Below are 18,003 nucleotides of genomic sequence, written 5' to 3'. Positions count from 1 at the left end.
GTGGAAGCAGGAGTGTCCCTACTTTCTATCACTCCCAGTGACACACTGGGGGGCTTTGAGCTGCCCACTCTCTCAACTCTGGGCTCTGGTGAAATAGCAAGGATCCTATTAAACTAAAAGCCACAATGCTACCTGGACTCTTTGGGCTCCTTGTGTCCAGTGAGTATCAGACAAGGAGAGAAGCCCTGGTGTCATGATGGATAAGGGACCATGATAATCAGGAGACATAGGGCTCTGTGAACAATCACAGCATGGAGGAGTAAGTGTCAATTGCAGGGTATCCACTTGGGTGCCTCTTGGTTTCTCTCTTTCCCAGTCGTGACTATGAATGGGAAAGTGTAGCAACCCTAGCCTGAGAAAGGTATGATTACCAGGAAATCTGACCCCTCTGGAATGAGAGTTGGGGGTCACAACCATCAGGCAGCTCATGGAGACGAGCAGAAATGTTCTCTGAGGCTTCAAGGTGACTCTAATTGAGAAAAGTAGAAGAACTGAGTGACCAAATGATAGGCATACTAAATTCAAAAGAATTTGTATTATATGGGTCAGTACCGTATTTATGTTGCCAATAATTTACTTTTAGTTAAAGAATGGCCTCATTCTCCTTAAGTCTTGTTTATACGAACTGATTTGGTTTTATTTACTTTTATATTTAACTTGTAAACTTACTGGGGATTATGAATGTACAAGATCTATGTGCATAAGGACCTTAAATCTGGTTTTATGGTTGTATTTGCATAGTAATATTTGTCATCACTAGGGGATCCACAGGAATTGATTTCTTTGGAAGGAATTTGCTTGTAAATTACTGGGATTTGAGGAAAACTACACAACATTAATATTTGAGTGACTGTCTATTCCCCTTAAATTTCCTCTGAATCAGAATATAGTCAGCTTGGAATCTGAGCTAACACAGCTCAGGGGAAATTGCATGCCTCTGGGGGCAGACCAAAATGATGCAGTGGGCAGGCCCCAGTCTCATTTCTGCCCTAGTAAACTTTCTCAATCCTCGTATTAAAGATATATAATTTGTGAGCATTTGTTACCACTGAACGAATGTTACTCAGCATGGGAAATTTTGCTTTCTCAACATAAACAAAACTAGAAGGAGACCTATTCTTGCAGCCATCCACATGGACTTCATTCTCTCATGTTGTGTTTAAGAATTTCAGATCTGGCTGGTGTGGGTCAGGTGGTTGAGCCACTGGCCTTTGAGCCAAAACACTCTGGGTGCAATTTCCAATCAGGGCACGTGCCTGGGTTGTAGGCCAGGTTCCCAGTTGGGGGTTTGCAAGAAGCAACCAAATGATATTTCTCTTCCTCTCTTTCTCTCTCCCCCACCCCCCTCTAAACATAAATATTTTTTAAAGAGTTTCATTCCACACAATTCTGACACTAAACCACAGAGTATTCTCTCATGAGTTGGAGAGTGTGATCCTTTCAAAAATTCAAATAATGCTATAATCACCAATAAGTCAATCCATCAAATACTCTATTTTGCACTTTTACTATGAAAAACTGAAGCCTCCACAACTTAATTATGGTCATAAAATGTCACTGAATAGTATGGCCCCACAGCCAAGCTAGTTATTTTGGCCATCTACAAACAGTACAGATTATGGCGCTGAAGAGGCTGGGTGGGAATCTACATCACTGTGATTGAACAGCTGTGCATGTTGATTCAGAGGTTTCCATGGAGAAAGTCTGGAATAAAAGGAAATTACCTAGGTTTGTCTTGTCAATATGGAACCAGCAAAACTCAGGGGAAGTTACCTAAATAAGTAAATAAACACATCAATTTCCTATTTTCTCACCTCTCCGTTGTGAAGGAAACCTAAGCCTCAAACCTAAATAGTGACTGGCAGAATCTTTGCTCAGAATAATACTTTTAATCTCAATAGGAACAATAAAATGTAGTATCCGTGGGCTGGATGAAACAGAGTGGGACCATCAGAACCTCCTCTCTTTTTTTCCAGGAAAAAAAAAAGTATTTCAGGCAAATCAATATCTGAACTCTTTTCCTAAAATCAATTCATTAAACTACATTAAATAAAAATTAAAAAGAAACAAAACTTACAATGCACACCTGTTAGGAAGTCCTTTCCTTTATCCAATTTCCCATGTGCGGTCATAATATCCCTCTGTTTCCTGCTGATATATTCACCCCAAAATGGAAGCAGGAAGCAGACTGTGAATGTGAAGGGATACTGGTGTGCCACCAGTGCTTACACACCTGATTAACCTGAGTCACACGGACTAGAAATCTGAAGAAAATGTGCTCACAGGCACAGCAGTGGTGGGAAGAAAAATGACTAGCAAAGAGTGACTAGCTACTCCTTCAGCTACCAGCAGGGTGGCATTACCTTGGTAAATTCCTCACATGGTTGGCTGTTGTCCTTGAAAGCTCATGAACCTGATTTGCTCATACACAGTGTAGCATCCCACTGATCTAGCTTACAAAGATTGATCATATAAAGTCAAATTCAAGTATATTAATTTGCAAAAGAAAGTGTTCACTGCTGCTCATTGCTATGGCCCATGCATTCTTTACCTATAAGAACACAGTGTGGGAAGTAAACTCAGAATCCAAAGATTTCCTGGGGATTATAAACTTAGAATGGTTGGTGTCCGTTCTATGCTCTCTCTAGGCCAAGGTCTCATGTCCCTAGGCACAGTGAATCTTTGTAGACTTTCTTCTTCTAAAACTTCAGGGCCAGACAACCCTCAACACCATCTGACTGACATGTTCTTTCTTCAGCTATTAAATATATTCAGTCAGGTTACAGTTTCAGGTTACCTGCTGGACAACCATTCTTTTACTATTTTGTCTTGTGATCCTTTAAAAACTTTAAATCTCAAAAGGGAATCTAAAGTACTGAGAAGAAAGGAAGCTCACCTCAACCCCAAATATTCACAACACATAGTAATCTTGAATTTCAAACATTCCTCCCTTTTTAGCCTTCCTGTTGGGAACCTCCCTGCCTGGTTTCAGAAGCTGTAAACCCCCAAGGCTAAGGCTGAGTGAGCAACCCTCAAACTATAAGCCACTAAGGAGACAAAGCTTATCTCCCTGGTAGGGGTGCCGCCTCTGCCCCTTTTACTTCACCCTGCCTAGCCCCCAGTGCATGATTGGTTAGCCAATGACGGGTAAGATTCCTCAAGGAAGGAATCTTAAGGAAGGATCATACCTAACACAGGCACAATCACGGGGACCCCAGGGAAGGACATGGGGGGCTAAAGCAAGAGGGGTGATGGATCCTTGCCCCTCGGCTTTGACAAAGCCTGAGTCCTCATTCTGTCTTCCAGAAGTCTCCTAATCTCTTGGCTGCCTTACTTCCCCTGCCTGACTTAAGCCTGAAACAATGACAGAGGGTGGTGCAGCCCTGTGCTGTAAAGGGCGGGTTCCCCAGGGCAATCAGGGCTAAGAAAGAATGTGTAAAATCCTGTAAAACCTGCTTTGCTAAGAATGTCCTCAATTAAATGATATGGGTCAGAGCTGGAAATGAGTTAGTTTCCCAAAGTTTTGTAGTCCTTTAGCTAACAGACCCTGACTCAGAACAAGCCCTCATAGTTCTTTGTATGCTATCTATTGTTTGATCCTTACTGCCTGACAATGATTAATGAGCTTTACCTGTATTCCTGTGCAAAATGAACCCAATATAAGTCCATTGAGGAACAGGCTCTTGGCCCTCCTCCTTTGAGAGACTGGCCACCCTTCCTCCCCAAGCAGATCATGTCTTGGTAAAGCTATTCTCATCCAAGGTGGCCAGAGGATCAGGGAGCCCTGTGGGCGGACCCCCCCCCACACACACACACCTTCTTTCACATGTCTCCAAAGTAGCATCTAGGTAAAAAACTATTTTAAGCAGTAGAGCATTTGTAAAGGAAAGGGAGATAATTGAGGGGTGTTAGTACTTGAATGTGGGATACCAGTTTATTTTAGCCCTAGTCACTTTCCGGAACAATATGTCAGATGCTCACAAACAAAAGATGAAAATAAGGATAAGAAAATCAAGAAGAGGGCCCTGACTGGGTGGCTCACTTGGTTAGAGAGTCATTCCAATATGCCAAGGTTGTGGGTTCAATCCCCAGTCAGCGCACATACAAGAATCAACTCTTTCTCTCTCAAATCAGTAAGTAAATATATTTTTTTAAATTTAAAAAATAGAGAAAACCAAGAAGAGTTAGAAACTAGAAAAGTGAAATAAGTCACAATTCATGAATAGTGAAACCTAGAACATAGAGTCTGTTGGGAAATGGGTGCAGGCAGGAAGCCAAAAAGTCAGAGTAGGACTACAGTTGACCCACTGGATATTCCAGGAGGCACCTTTCACATCACTGTATAAGTGAATGACACCTGCTGGGGGTTGACATGCACATGCACAGAGTTCACAGAGGCCCTGGACTTGAGAAGAACATCAGAGGCCCAGGCTGTCAAGAATAAGGGACTAAAAAGGGAAGGGCAAAACTGGCAGGACAGAAGATGGAAGGCCACTGTGTTACAGAATGGACCCACTGGGTGGGGGTGGGGGTGAAGTGGTGGCAGATATGTTATCGAAACAAGCCCCCTTCCCCAGGGTCTTTTTGTCACTCTGGGTTCTTCGCCCGCTGCCCTTAGGAACTGTGGGTCTCAGTGCCAGGGTTTGGTAAAAGGAAAGGAACTATTCAGAACTCATACAGGTTTAGAGTAATGGCAGAATGTTGCCATTAAAATCCCAAAGTCCCTTAAAACACACACAAACACATACAGTCCTGCCTTCCCCCTTTGCCCAGTCAGGCCAGTCTCAGAACACGCCCATCAGAAGTACCATCCTCCACAAGAAAAAGAACAGAAGTCCGAGGCTCACTTCTCCTGGTTCCTCTGTCACCCATGCTCAGCTGGGTGGGTTTTCCTCAGTCTCCAGCACCATCAGCTGTGTCACCGGGATCTCCAGTTCTTAATCCAAAACCATGTGGCAACTTCTCATGGCCCACCAGGAAGTCCTTTCACCCCTTTCCTTCCCCACAAGGTCTCACATTGTCCTCTGTCATTGTCCTCAGTTATCCCCCATCCCTAGTCCTGCACCATCTCTCTCATCCCTCCAGGCAGCCCACCTTTAGTTTAAATCCCAGCCTGGAGCCTCCCCCGTAACCCATTTCCGACTCCTCCCACAATCGGCTACACCTGCCACCACTCCCACAGTTTTCAGCCTTTCTGGGCTGCCATAGTTAGTCCCGGCAGGGGTGGCCCCATGGCGTGTAGTGAACCATCTCCAAGCTCTCATGCAGGCACTATAACCAAGCGGAGCTGCTTCCCAGTTATGTCATGGGTCCATGTTATGCACCTTCTGGCTCCATTCTGGCTGAAAAACTAGTCTGCTATTATTGATATACAAATAAACCATTTTTGTATACCAAGTATGCAGCTGGCCTTCTAAATAACTCTCAATGGCCCTGCTCCATGAGGCCCATCACCCAGCAAGGCCTACTATCCTATATTCTAACATACCCCAAGTTCTGGACCCTGTTACAAGTGCACTAAAAATGACTCTAAACATCCAAATACTATCTGTCTTGGCAAGCATTTCTCTATTTCTGCCAATGTAAGATATAAGTGACTGGTCTATGGCAACAGATTGAAGCAAGTTACATACCCTGCTGAACTGAGGTGGGTGGGGAAGAGGGTAAATCCCAACAGAAAGTGTCATTTACAGTTAAGATTTCATTCCAAGTTTCACACTTGACCTAGGATGCTGGCTCCAATATTATATTCTGATTCATTCTGATGCGCAATTGAAAAAAGCCTTGGTGGCCAAAAGATAGTTGAGAAATGAGTACAGTGTATTCCCATACTGGGAATTTACAGTTCTCAATAATTTATAATCAGTTATATATAAAAACGAATGTAGTTTATTTAAAGGTAAAATTATTTTATAACCTTAATATTCTGTGGAATATGCCTTATGAATAAGCAATTATTGCCATGTGAAATAACTACTTAATTCTCCCTCAGGACTGAGAATTTCTCTAAACATTTAGGTTTAGAAATACTACTCCTAACTAAACGAGATGAAAGAGAATGAGATCAGGGTAAGTGTATCAGTTGGGAAATGGTTTGGGCTGCTACAACCAAGGCTCAACTATAATGGCTCAAAGCCATTAAGATTTTAACCTCTTTCTCCTTTCTCTTGTCTTTTCCTCTCTCTCTCTCTCTCTCTCTCTCTCTCGCTCTCTCTCTCACACACACAGACACACACACACACACACACTTCTAGAGATATACAATTTCAGGAACGATATGTGGTCCTACAAAGTTGTGAGGAATTTACACTCTGTTTATTCTGCAATCCTTATCTCAAGACTTCCATACTCAATGTTACATAATGTCTGCCAGAAAGAAAGGGCAAGATAAGGCTTACAAGCCTCTCTGCAGAGCTTATTTTTTAAATTGAGTTAAAACTACTATACAATGAAATGTACTAATCTTACATGTACAATTCAATGGGTACACTCCATAACTGCATATGTCATTTGTTCTTTCTTCTATTTTTAAAAAAATTTTTACTACTGATTTTAGAGAAAGAGAAAGGAAGGGGAGGAGAGAGAGAGAAAGAGATCAATTTGTGTTCCATTCATTTATGCATTCATTGGTTGACTCTTTTTTGTATGCAAAGTGTGTTTATTAGGATAGTTCCCCACTCATCTTGATTCAGAGTGCTTTTAGTGCTGCTTCCCTCTGCAGAAGCATCCTTCTTGAAGCCTTGCTTTTCCTCCTGTAGGCTGACAGAGCACAGTGGTACAGTCAACACACAAAACTACCATCTGTGCATGGCTAAATAGCGGTGATTATACAGCATCCTGGGCATTTCACACCCATGGAGTAGGAACTAGTTCTGTGTACCAGGTGCTTCTTCTTGTGGTTCCTCTTCTCTTCTGGAGAGGATGAAAGAAATCCTTTGCAAGAAGCACTTTGTTGTGGGGAGGTCATCACCACTGGAAAAAGCCATTAGTTTATTCTTACATGTGCCCTGACCGGGGATTGAACCCACAACCCTGGCATTTCAGGATGAGACTCTAACCCAGCCAGAGCTAGGTAGCTCTCTGACTGAGCTACCCAGCCAGAGACTCTTCTATATTTTTAAATTTTGCTAAGCAGTATTCCAATGTATGAATATACCACTATGTTCATGTACTCTCTTGTATTATTTCCAGCTTTGAGCTTTTATGAATAAAGCTGCATAACTCTTCTTGTACAAGTCTATCTGTGAAGACGTGTATAAATTTTTGTCCACTGAGAGGCCTGATAACAGTAAAATTCCCATAGTAATAACCACACCTAGTACCCAATACTTGATTTCTAAATACCACTCTCCACTAAAAGGGAACCAGAGCTTCTTGGGGAAATGACTGATTCAAAGAATGGGGTTAAAAAATACAAGATGAGATTGGAATAACAGGTTTGTTTATTTGCTTATTTACTTACTTTATAAATAACAATTTAAAAATATATTTTAGAATCCATAAAGATCAATAAGGAAAGAAAGAAAGGGAGAAAGAGAGAGAGAGGCAGAAAAGAAGGAAGGAGGGAAGGAAGGAAGGAAGGAAGGAAGGAAGGAAGGAAGGAAGGAAGGGAGGAAGGGAGGAAGGAAAGAAGGAAGGAAGGAAGGAAGGAAGGAAGGAAGGAAGGAAGGAAGGAAGGAAGGGAGAAAAAGGAAAGAAAGTTGATGAACATGCAGTATTGACAGTCCCAAAGAATTTCATCCATTAAAGTTACTAGTTATAGTGAGAGAAAAAGTAACTTCACAATGGAAAAACTTAAAAACCTTTATCGAGTGATTAAAGTGAACATTACCAAAAATTGCTATGGCAGTTAGGATAATGCTCCCCATACAAGATGTCCACATCCTGATTCCCAAAACCTATGAATATGTTACCTTAGATAGGAAAGGGATTTTGCAGATGTGGTTAAGGGTCTTGTGATGGGGAGAGTATCCTGGTTTATCCAGGTATATCCAATATAATGACAAGGATACTTTGAAGTGGAAAAGGGAGACAGAAAAAGGAGTCAGAGAAGGAGATATGATGAAAGCAGAGTTCAGAGTGATGTGGTTACTGGTTTTGGAGATAAGAGAGAGCCATGTGCTGAGGAATGCAGGCAGCCTCTAAAAGCTCAAAAAGAGAAACTACCGGATTCTCCCCTATAGCCTGCAGAAGAAATGCAGTCTTGCATTCATTTTAACCTGGTGAACCCAGATCAGGTTTCTGATCTCCAGAAGTTAAGATAAACTTATGTGGTTTTAATGCACTAAATTTGTGGTAATACAATGAGATGAATCCAAATTTTGTGCCACCTAATAGGATGCAATGAGAGGAATTCGGCATTATTTCTGTGGTGTTTCTGACAAAGACATAAAACCTAGATTTAGTCATAAGGACACATTAGAAGAACACAAATGGTGGGATATTTGATAAAATAATCTGTTATCTTAATTAATATCAAGGTCATGAAAGTCAATTAAAGACCAAGGAACTCTTCCATATTGAAGGAGACTAAAGAAAGATGACAATTAAATGCAACATTTGATTCTGGACTGGATTCTTTTCCTGTAAAGGACATATAGAGGCAACTGGTGAAATTTAAATGAGGTCTGAAGATTAGATAATAGTAATATATTGATTATGATTATGTAGGAAATGCCATTATAGGAAATAAACATGGAAGTATTCATAGGTATGGTGCTTCATGTCAGCAACTTACTCTCAAATGGTTTATGAAAAGAAAGTTAATTATGTTATACTTGCAACTTTTCTCTAAATTTAAAGTTCATTCTATTTTAAGTTAAAATAAAACAAAACTATAAAGAAAAACCTATATACATGGTATATTTAAGTCTTCAGAATCCTATGAATAAAGAAATTTTCTAGTGTGAATTAATCTGTCTAAGGACAGGTAACTAGTAAGTAACAGAAGGCAACATTAAATCACAGATGCAAACTTCCGACCCAGATTTTTCCCTGCAGGAGACAATCCTATTACATTATTTTGGGTCATTTTCAATTGTCCAGTTCTTCATCTCAAAAATTTCGGATGTTTCTGTTTCCAAAGTTGAGTCTGAATCTAGTTTCTGATTCTATTCTCTTTGTGTTACTCAAAGGAGATTCATGGAGATCTTTGATCTCTTTGGATTTATGTTGTCCAAATCCAGTTCTCCAGTGACACTAGGGAGAGTCTGGAGGTGGCATGGTTCGGGTGAGGGGTTGTGAGAGATGAATTAAAGGAAGATACTCTCTTTTCACTCAGTTTAGGAGATTTTAGCATGCCACTGTCAATAATGAATAGATCTTCCACAAAAAATCAAAAAATATTGCAGCATTGAATGACACTCTAGATCACAGGTGGTGTGGGGGAAGGGGGCTCTGCCCGCAGGGCCACCCTGGCCACCACAGATGAGAATAAGTCTACCAAGACCTGATCTGCTTGGGGAGGAAAGGTGGCCGATCTCTCAAAGGAGAAGGGCCAAGAGCCTTTCCCTCAATGGGCTTTTATTGGGTTCATTTGCACAAGAATACAGGTAAAGCTCATTAATCATTGTCAGGCAGTAAGGATCAAACAATAGATAAAGAACTCTGAGGACCTATTCTGAGCCAGGGTCTGATAGATAAAGAGCAATAAAACTTTTGAGGAACAAACTCACTTCTTGCTTGGACCCTTATCATTTAATTGAGAGCATTCTAAACAAAGCAGTTTTCACAGGATTTTACACATTCTTTCTTAGGCCTGATTGCCCAAGGAACCCACCCTTTTCAATACAGGGCTGCACTAACCTCTGTCATTGTTTCAGGCTAAAGTCAGGCAGGGGAAGTAAGGCAGCCAAGAGATTAGGAGACTTCTCACAGACAGGATGAGAACTCAGGCTTTGTCAAAGCCAAGGGGAGAGGATCCATCACCCCTTTTGCTTTAGCCCCCCAAGTCCTTCCTTGGGGGCCTCCCACATGATCATGCCTGTCTTAGGTCATTGCCCCCTTTTGGGAATCTTCCCCATCATTGGCTAACCAACCAAGCATTGGGGGCCAGTTATGGATGAAGTAAAAGGAGCAGAACCAGCGCTCCTGCCAGGGAGATAAGCTTTGTCTCCTTAGTGGCTTACTGTCAGAAGGTTGCTCCCTCAGCCTTAGCCTTGAGGGGGTTACAGCTTCTGAAACCAGGCAGGGCAGTTCCCAACAAGGTGACAATCACCTGACCTGCAGGCTGAATTTGGCCCTCCACCTTGTTTTATACTGCCCAGCACTTTGTTTCTACCTAGCAGCAGTACTGAGCTCCTTGTTCCTAGTTAAGGAGTAGTTACATTTATACAGTCCTAAAATTACATTTCACCCTTTGAAGACAACCACAAGGCTGATATGGCCCCCGGTGAAAATGAGTTTGACACCCCAGCTCTAGATCAAATGGATTTAATTTATATTTACAAAACATTTCACCCCAAAGAAGAAAATATACATTCTTCTCAAATGCACATGGATTATTCTCAAAGATAGATCCCATGGTAGGACACAAAAATAGCCTTAACAAATTCAAAGAAATTAAAATCATATCAAGCATCTTTTCTGATCACAATGGCTTGAAATTAAAAACTAAACTCAAGGAAAAAATTCAAAAACATTCAGATATATGGAGGTGAATAACATGTTATTAAATAATGAATGGGTTAACAATGAGATCAAGGAAGAAATCAAAAAGTACATGGAATCAAATGAAAAGGAATACACAATAACCCAAAACCTATGGGGCACAGCGAAGGCAGTCCTGAGAGAGAAATTCATAGCAATATAGGCCTACCTAAGAAAAGATAGAAAAATCTCAAATAAACAACCTAACCCTACATCTAAAATAACTGGAGGATAAACAACAATAAACAAAGCCCAGAGCAAGAAGAAGGAAGGAAATAATCAAGATCAAAGCAGAATTAAATGACAAGGAGACTAAAAAAACAATCAAAGAATCAGTGAATCCAGCAGCCGATTCTTTGAAATCATAAACAAAATTGTCAAACCTTAAACCAAACTCATCATGGAAAAAAGAAAGAGGACCCAAATAAATAAAATAAAAATGAAAGAGGAGAAATAACAACTGATACCACAGAAATACAAAGGATTGTAAGAAATTATTATGACAACCAATATGCCAAGAAATTGGACAATCTGGGTGAAATGCATAAATTTCTAGAAATATATAATCTTCCAAAACCAAATCAGGCAGAAGCAGAAAACCTGAATAGACAGCTAATAACTACGAAATTGAAGCAGTAATAAAAAAAACTACCAGCACATGAAAGCCCTGGACCAGATGGCTTCACAGATGAATTTTACCAAACATTCAAAGAATACCTATCCTTCTCCAACTATTCTAAAAATTCAAGAAAAGGGAAGACTTCCAAACTGTTTTTACAAGGTCAGTATTATCCTAATCCCAAAATCAGGTAAAGACGCAACAAAGAAAGAATATTACAGGTCAATATCCCTGGTAAACATAGATGCAAAAATCCTCAATAAAATACTAGCAAACTTGATCCAGCAATACATTAAAAAGAATCTACATCATGATTAATTGGGATTTATTCCAGGGATGCGAGAATGGTACATTATCTGCAAATCAATAAATGTAATGCATCACATAAAATGAAAGACAAAAATCACATGATCATGTCAGCAGATGCAAAAAAAAGCATTTGACAAAATCCAGCACTGACTTATGATAACAGTCAGCCAAGTGGGAATAGAAGGAGCATATCTCAACATAATAAAGGACATATACAAGAAACCCACAGCCAATATCACACTCACTCGGCAAAAGCTAAAAGCATTTCCCTTAAAATGAGGAATTAGACAAGTGTGTCCTCTTCCACCACTCTTATTTAACACAGTACTGGAGGTCCTAGCCACAGCAATCAGGCAAGAAGAAGAAATAAAAAGCACCCAAATTGGAAAGGAGGACGAAAAGCTGTCATTATTTATGCAGACAACACAATAGTGTACATAGAAAACCCTATAGGCTCCACCAAAAAAATTACTCAAACTAGTAAGTGAATTCAGCAAAGTAGCAAGATACAAAGTCAATATTCAGAAATCAATAGCTGACTTCTGGCCAAGATGGAGGCGTGGGTAGACACACTGTGCCTCCACTTACAACCAAAAGAAGGACAACAACAAATTTCGAAACAAAAACAACCAGAACTGCCAGAAAATTGAACTATATGGAAGTCCAACAACCAAGGAGTTAAAGAAGAAACATTCATCCAGACCAGTAGGAGGGGCAGAGACAGGCAGCTGGGCAGAGAGGACTCGTGGCAAGGCTGCAGCTGGTGGTCCTGGTGAGACAGTGGATTGCACACTGGGTGGTGCCACATTTGCATGCAGATAAAACAGGAGGAACAACAGGGGAGTGAGATAGATGGAGCAGCACATGGTTCCAGCACTGGGAAATAAAGCCTTAAATCTCTGACTGAAAACACCTGTGGGGGTTGAGGTGGCAGTGGGAGAAACTACCAGCCTCATAGGAAAGTTCACTGGAGAGACCAACAGGGTCCTAGAACATATACAAGCCCACCCACCAGGAAATCAGCACCAGAAGGGCCCAATTTGATTGTGGGAAGCAGGGGAAGTGACTGAAAACCAGCAGAGAGCAGAGCAAGCACCATTGTTCCCTCTCAGACGCCTCGCCCACATACAGCATCACAACACAGCGATGTGGGTTGGCCCTCCCTGGTGAACACCTAAGGCTCTGCCCTGTACTATGTAACAGGCACACCAAAACAAGAAAAAATGGCCCAAACAAAAGAACAGATCAAAGCTCCAGAAATAATACAACTAAGCAACAAAGAGATCGCCAGCCCATCAGATGCACAGTTCAAAACACTGGTAATCAGGATGCTCACAGAATTGGTTGAATATGGTCACAAATTAGATAAGAAAATGAAGTGTATGCTAAGTGAAATAAAGGAACATGTACAAGGAACCAACAGCAATGGGAAGGAAACCGGGACTCAAATCAACAGTGTGGACCAGAAAGAAGAAAGAAACATTCAACCAGAACAGAATTAAGAAACAAGAATTCAAAAAAAAAAAAATGTGGAGAGGCTTAAGAACCTCCAGGACAACTCTAAACACTCCAACATCCGAATCATAGGGGTACCAGAAGGAGAATAGGAAGAACAAGAAATTGTAAATGTATTTGGAAACATAATGAGGGAGAACTTCCCCAATCTGGTGAAGGAAATAGACTTCCAGGAAGTCCAGGAAGTTCAGAGAGTCCCAAAGAAGTTGGATCCAAGGAGGAACACACCAAGGCACATCATAATTACATTAGCCAAGATTAAAGATAAGGAGAGAATCTTAAAAACAGCAAGAGAAAGGGAGACAGTTACCTACAAAGGAGTGCCCATAAGGCTATCAGCTGATTTCCCAAAAGAGACCTTTCAGACAAAAAGGTTTGGAGGAATAAATCTTCCCCCTTGCAGAGGGGAATATAGGGGTGGGGTGGGGGGGATGGGACAACTGTAATAGCATAATCAATAAAATATATTAAAAATTGTAAAACAGAAATCAATGGCATTTTTGTACACCAACAATGAACTAACAGAAAGAGAAAATAAGAAAAAAACCTACTTACTACAGTAATAACAACAACAAAAATAATAAAGTACCTAGGAATAAAGGTACTTTAACCAGGAAGTACCTCAATTTAACCAGGAAGGTAAAAGACCTCTACTCAGAAAACTATAGAATAATGAAGAAAGAAATTGAGGAAGATACAAATACAAATAAATGGAAGCATATACTCTGTTCATGGATTGGAAGAATTAAAATCATTAAAATGTTCATACTACCCCAAGCAATCTATAGATTTAGTATAATTCCTATTAAAATACCAATGTCGGACCTGGCTGGCGTAGCTCAGTGGATTGAGCGCAGGCTGGGAACCAAAGTGTCCCAGGTTTGATTCCCAGCCAGGGTACATTCCTGGGTTGCAGGCCATAACCCCTAGCAACCGCACATTGATGTTTCTCTTTCTCTCTCTCTCTCTCCCCCTCCCTTCCCGCCTAAAAAATAAATAAATAAAATCTTAAAAAGAAAATACCAATGTCGTATTTCACAGATCTAGAACAAATATTTCAAAACTGTATATGGAACCAGAAAAACACCCTGAATATCCTCAGCAATCCTGAGAAAGAAGAACAAAGTTGGAGGGATCACATACCTGATATTAAACTATACTACAAGTCCACTGTAATCAAAACAGTCTAGTACTAGAATGAGAACAAACAGATAGATCAATGGAACAGAATAGAGAACTCAGAAATAAATCCATGTCTCTGTGGTCAATTAATATTTGATGAAGGGGATACAAGCATACAATGGAGAAAAAAATAGTCTCTTCACTAAATGGTATTGAGAGAACTGGACTGGTACATGAAAAAAAATGAAAATAGGTCACCAACTTACACCATACACCAGAATAAACACAAAATGGATAAAATACTTAAATATAAGTTGTGATACCATAAAAGTCCTAGTGGAAAACATAGGTAGTAAAATTTCAGATATCTCACATAGCAATATTTTTGCTGATATATTTCCTAGGGCAATGGAAATAAAGGAAAAAGTAAACAAATGTGACTGCATCTAATCAAAAAGTTTCCCTACAGCTAAAGAAACTATCATCAAAATGAAAAGTGAACTGACTGTCTGTATAGGAGAACGTATTTGCCGATGATATATTGGACAAAGGTTTTATCTCCAAAATATATAAAGAACTCATATAACTCAAAACAGAAAGACAAACAGTCCAATTAAAAAATGGGCAAAGGACCTGAATAGACACCTTTCCAAGGAGGACATACAGAGGGCCCATAGCCATATGAAAAAGTGCTGAGCGTCACTAACCATCAGAGAGATGCAAGTTAAAAATCACAATGAGGTATCACTTCACACCTGTCAGAATACCATCATTAACAAATCAATAAACAGCAAGTGTTGGCAGGAAGGTGGAGAAAAGGGAATACTTTTACACAATGGAATAATACTCAGCAGAAAGGAAGAAGGAATTCTTACCTTTTGAGACAGCATGGATGGAACTGAAGACTATTATGTTAAGTGAAATAAGCCAGTCAGTGAAAGACAAATACCATATGATCTCAATTATAAAAGGAATCTAATGAACAAAATAAACTAAAGAGGAAAACAGAACAAGAGACATGGAAATATGGAACAGACTGACAGCTGCCAGAGGTGAAGAGTGGGGAAATGGTGGAAAGAAGGGGAAGAGACTAGTCAAAGGACATTTATGAGTTACCTGTGGACATGGACAATGGTGTAGGGATGACTGTGGGACAGGGGGTTGGGCTGGGTAGAGGGGGAAAATTGTGACAACTGTAGTAGCATAAACAAGAATAAAAAAATAAATGCTTTTCAGAACATTCTCCCCACCCTCCATTTCTCCCCAGATAAAAACCCAAAGTGAGGGGTTTTTTTGCAAAATATTTTCACATTCAATTGCAAAATATTTTGGGAATGCAAAGTGTATTGTGGGAGAAAGAACCATTATATTTCCTTCTCCCCAACCAAAGAGTATCTAATGATACAACCCATATATCATTATGCAATTTTTTAATGTATTGTAAGAAGTCAGTTGCATTATGACTTTTCCATTAATATTTAAAGTTCCAGGGTTTTCAGTGTTCCCTGAACATATTCTGCAAGATTGTGGCTCTAATTTAAAATTCTTTCATTATTGTCAACAACTCGCCTAAGTACTAGTAGCTTGAACAAGAACCATATGCTCTTCATTCATTCTTGTTCTAAATAATTATTTGAGTAAGCATGTATTAGTTACTAATTTGCCATTTGTCAGAAGGTATTTTTCTTCATTCATTTAACTACCAAATCTCTAGTCAGGGGCTCATACTGAGATAATTTAACATAAGTACACTTTCGATACACAAAGCTAAATCTCCACTTTTCTCCCCACCTCTTCCACCATTCTCTATCTCTGCTGAACACTTTACTAGCTACTTTCATTCTGTTGCATCTCTGTTCAATTGTAAAAACTCTGCACCCTCGAACTTTTCTGAAAGCATTCTTTCAGAGATAATAAAATAGTCAGCATCTTGTTTTCCCCTGATGATATCTTCAACCATGAAATCTGCTGTAATGAGATAATAATTCTTATTTTTTTACAGTTCATATTAAAAAAGGGTTAAGCCTTTTCTTATTTCCAACTGCCCTTTAGTTGTCCTCATGCATCTTCCCCTTTTCATTTCCCATGCCTCATGCCATCTACTGCTTACACTCACGTGGCCTGGATTTCTAGGCTGCTTTGACCTGTGATTGATGGGGGTATATCACAGGTGTCCAAGAGCCAATTGAAATAGCTTCTAGTCACCAAAGTTGGGAAACTTGAGTGACCAAATAAAAAAGCAGTATTGGCTTATAACCAAAAGTATATGATAAATGCCCACAAATCCATACTAGCACAAATAAATCATTGACTAAATTAATAAATGGGGAAGAAGAAATTTATTAATTTACTCTCCCATGCAGTTATCCATATAATTTATGTAAATACTCCACACTACACCCTCCACTCCTTAAGCATGGGCTGACCATAGTGACTTCCTCCCAAAGGGCACGTTGCGGGTGTGGGTGGGAGTGTGGGCAGGAAGGTAACAGAGTGGAGAAACCTGACAAAAACTACCTCAGCCAGAAAACCAAGATTCCCCTTAACTGTGGGAATTCATGTGGAAAGCACGTACCTTTGATATGATACGATAGAACAGGCACCTCACTGTGGTCTTCCTTCCAAAAACCCATAACTTAAGTTTAATCATAAGAAAAACACCCAATTCCAATAGAGTACACCCTACAAAATATCTGACTAGTACTCCACAAAACAGTCCCAGTTGTCATAAATAAGGGGAATGAAAAAATGTCACAACCAAGAGGATTCTAAGGAGACAAGAAAATTAAATGTAATATGGTATCCTCATGGGATCCTAGAACAGTATATTAAGTCAACACTAAAGAAATCTAAATAAAGTCTGGACTTTAGCTAATAATACTATATCAATGTTAATTCACTAATTTTAACAAATATGACATGTTAATATAAAATGTTAATAACAAGGGGTACTAAATGCTACCTTCTGTTACTTACCAGTTGCTTCTCCCTGGGCAACTTAATTCACATTGTACCATCTTCTTAATTTTTCTTTAAATTTAAATCTGTTCTAAAAAATAAAGTCTATTTTTTTAAAGACAGTTTTTGGCTATATTTAGGATCGGTCTCTAGGTCTATGTCTTTCCTTCCCCACTGTCTACCAATGAAAAGTATAAATTTCCTAGTTTAGTATCCAGGGACCTAGAAGATTGCAAAATATTGTCTCTGATAATTTACAATTCTTCCTATAAAGAGGTAAAATCTTCTCTCAACTCAGATGTGGTCTTGGTTAATGACTTGCTAATGTGAAACAACTACAGGTTTCGAAAGTACTCGAGCATTGAGTCTTGCCTTCTTTGCTGTACTCGGAACACTGCTGCCATATGAACAAGCCAGAGCCAAACAGCTGTAGTGACAACATAGAGGAGAACGGAGCCACACCAGCCATGAACCTATCACCTAGACATGTGGATGAGGCTGTCTGATCCTAAGTGACTTTCTATCTGACTGTCAGCTGCTTGAGTAATCTCAGGTGAAACAACAGAAGAACTGACCAACCGCTGCCAGCCCCAACTGCCAACCCATTAAGTAGTGAACAAAAAATTGTTTTAAGATCCTAAAGGTTGAGGTGTTTTGCTACACAACAAAGCAGCAAAGATGAACTGATATACCCCTCCATTACCTTCCTTCACCCAAGACACCTTTCCACCTTTGTCTTCCATAACCCCCATATGTGCCACCTCAATTGCATGGAGTTGTTGTTATTGTTGTTATTTATTCCCCAGAAATTCTTTCACTTTCCTGAATGTTTC

Source organism: Phyllostomus discolor, chromosome 10, assembly GCF_004126475.2.
Source record: "Phyllostomus discolor isolate MPI-MPIP mPhyDis1 chromosome 10, mPhyDis1.pri.v3, whole genome shotgun sequence".
NCBI lineage: Eukaryota > Metazoa > Chordata > Mammalia > Chiroptera > Phyllostomidae > Phyllostomus > Phyllostomus discolor.
The sequence above is the reverse complement of the archived record's forward strand: the minus strand, read 5'-3'. Positions refer to the sequence as shown.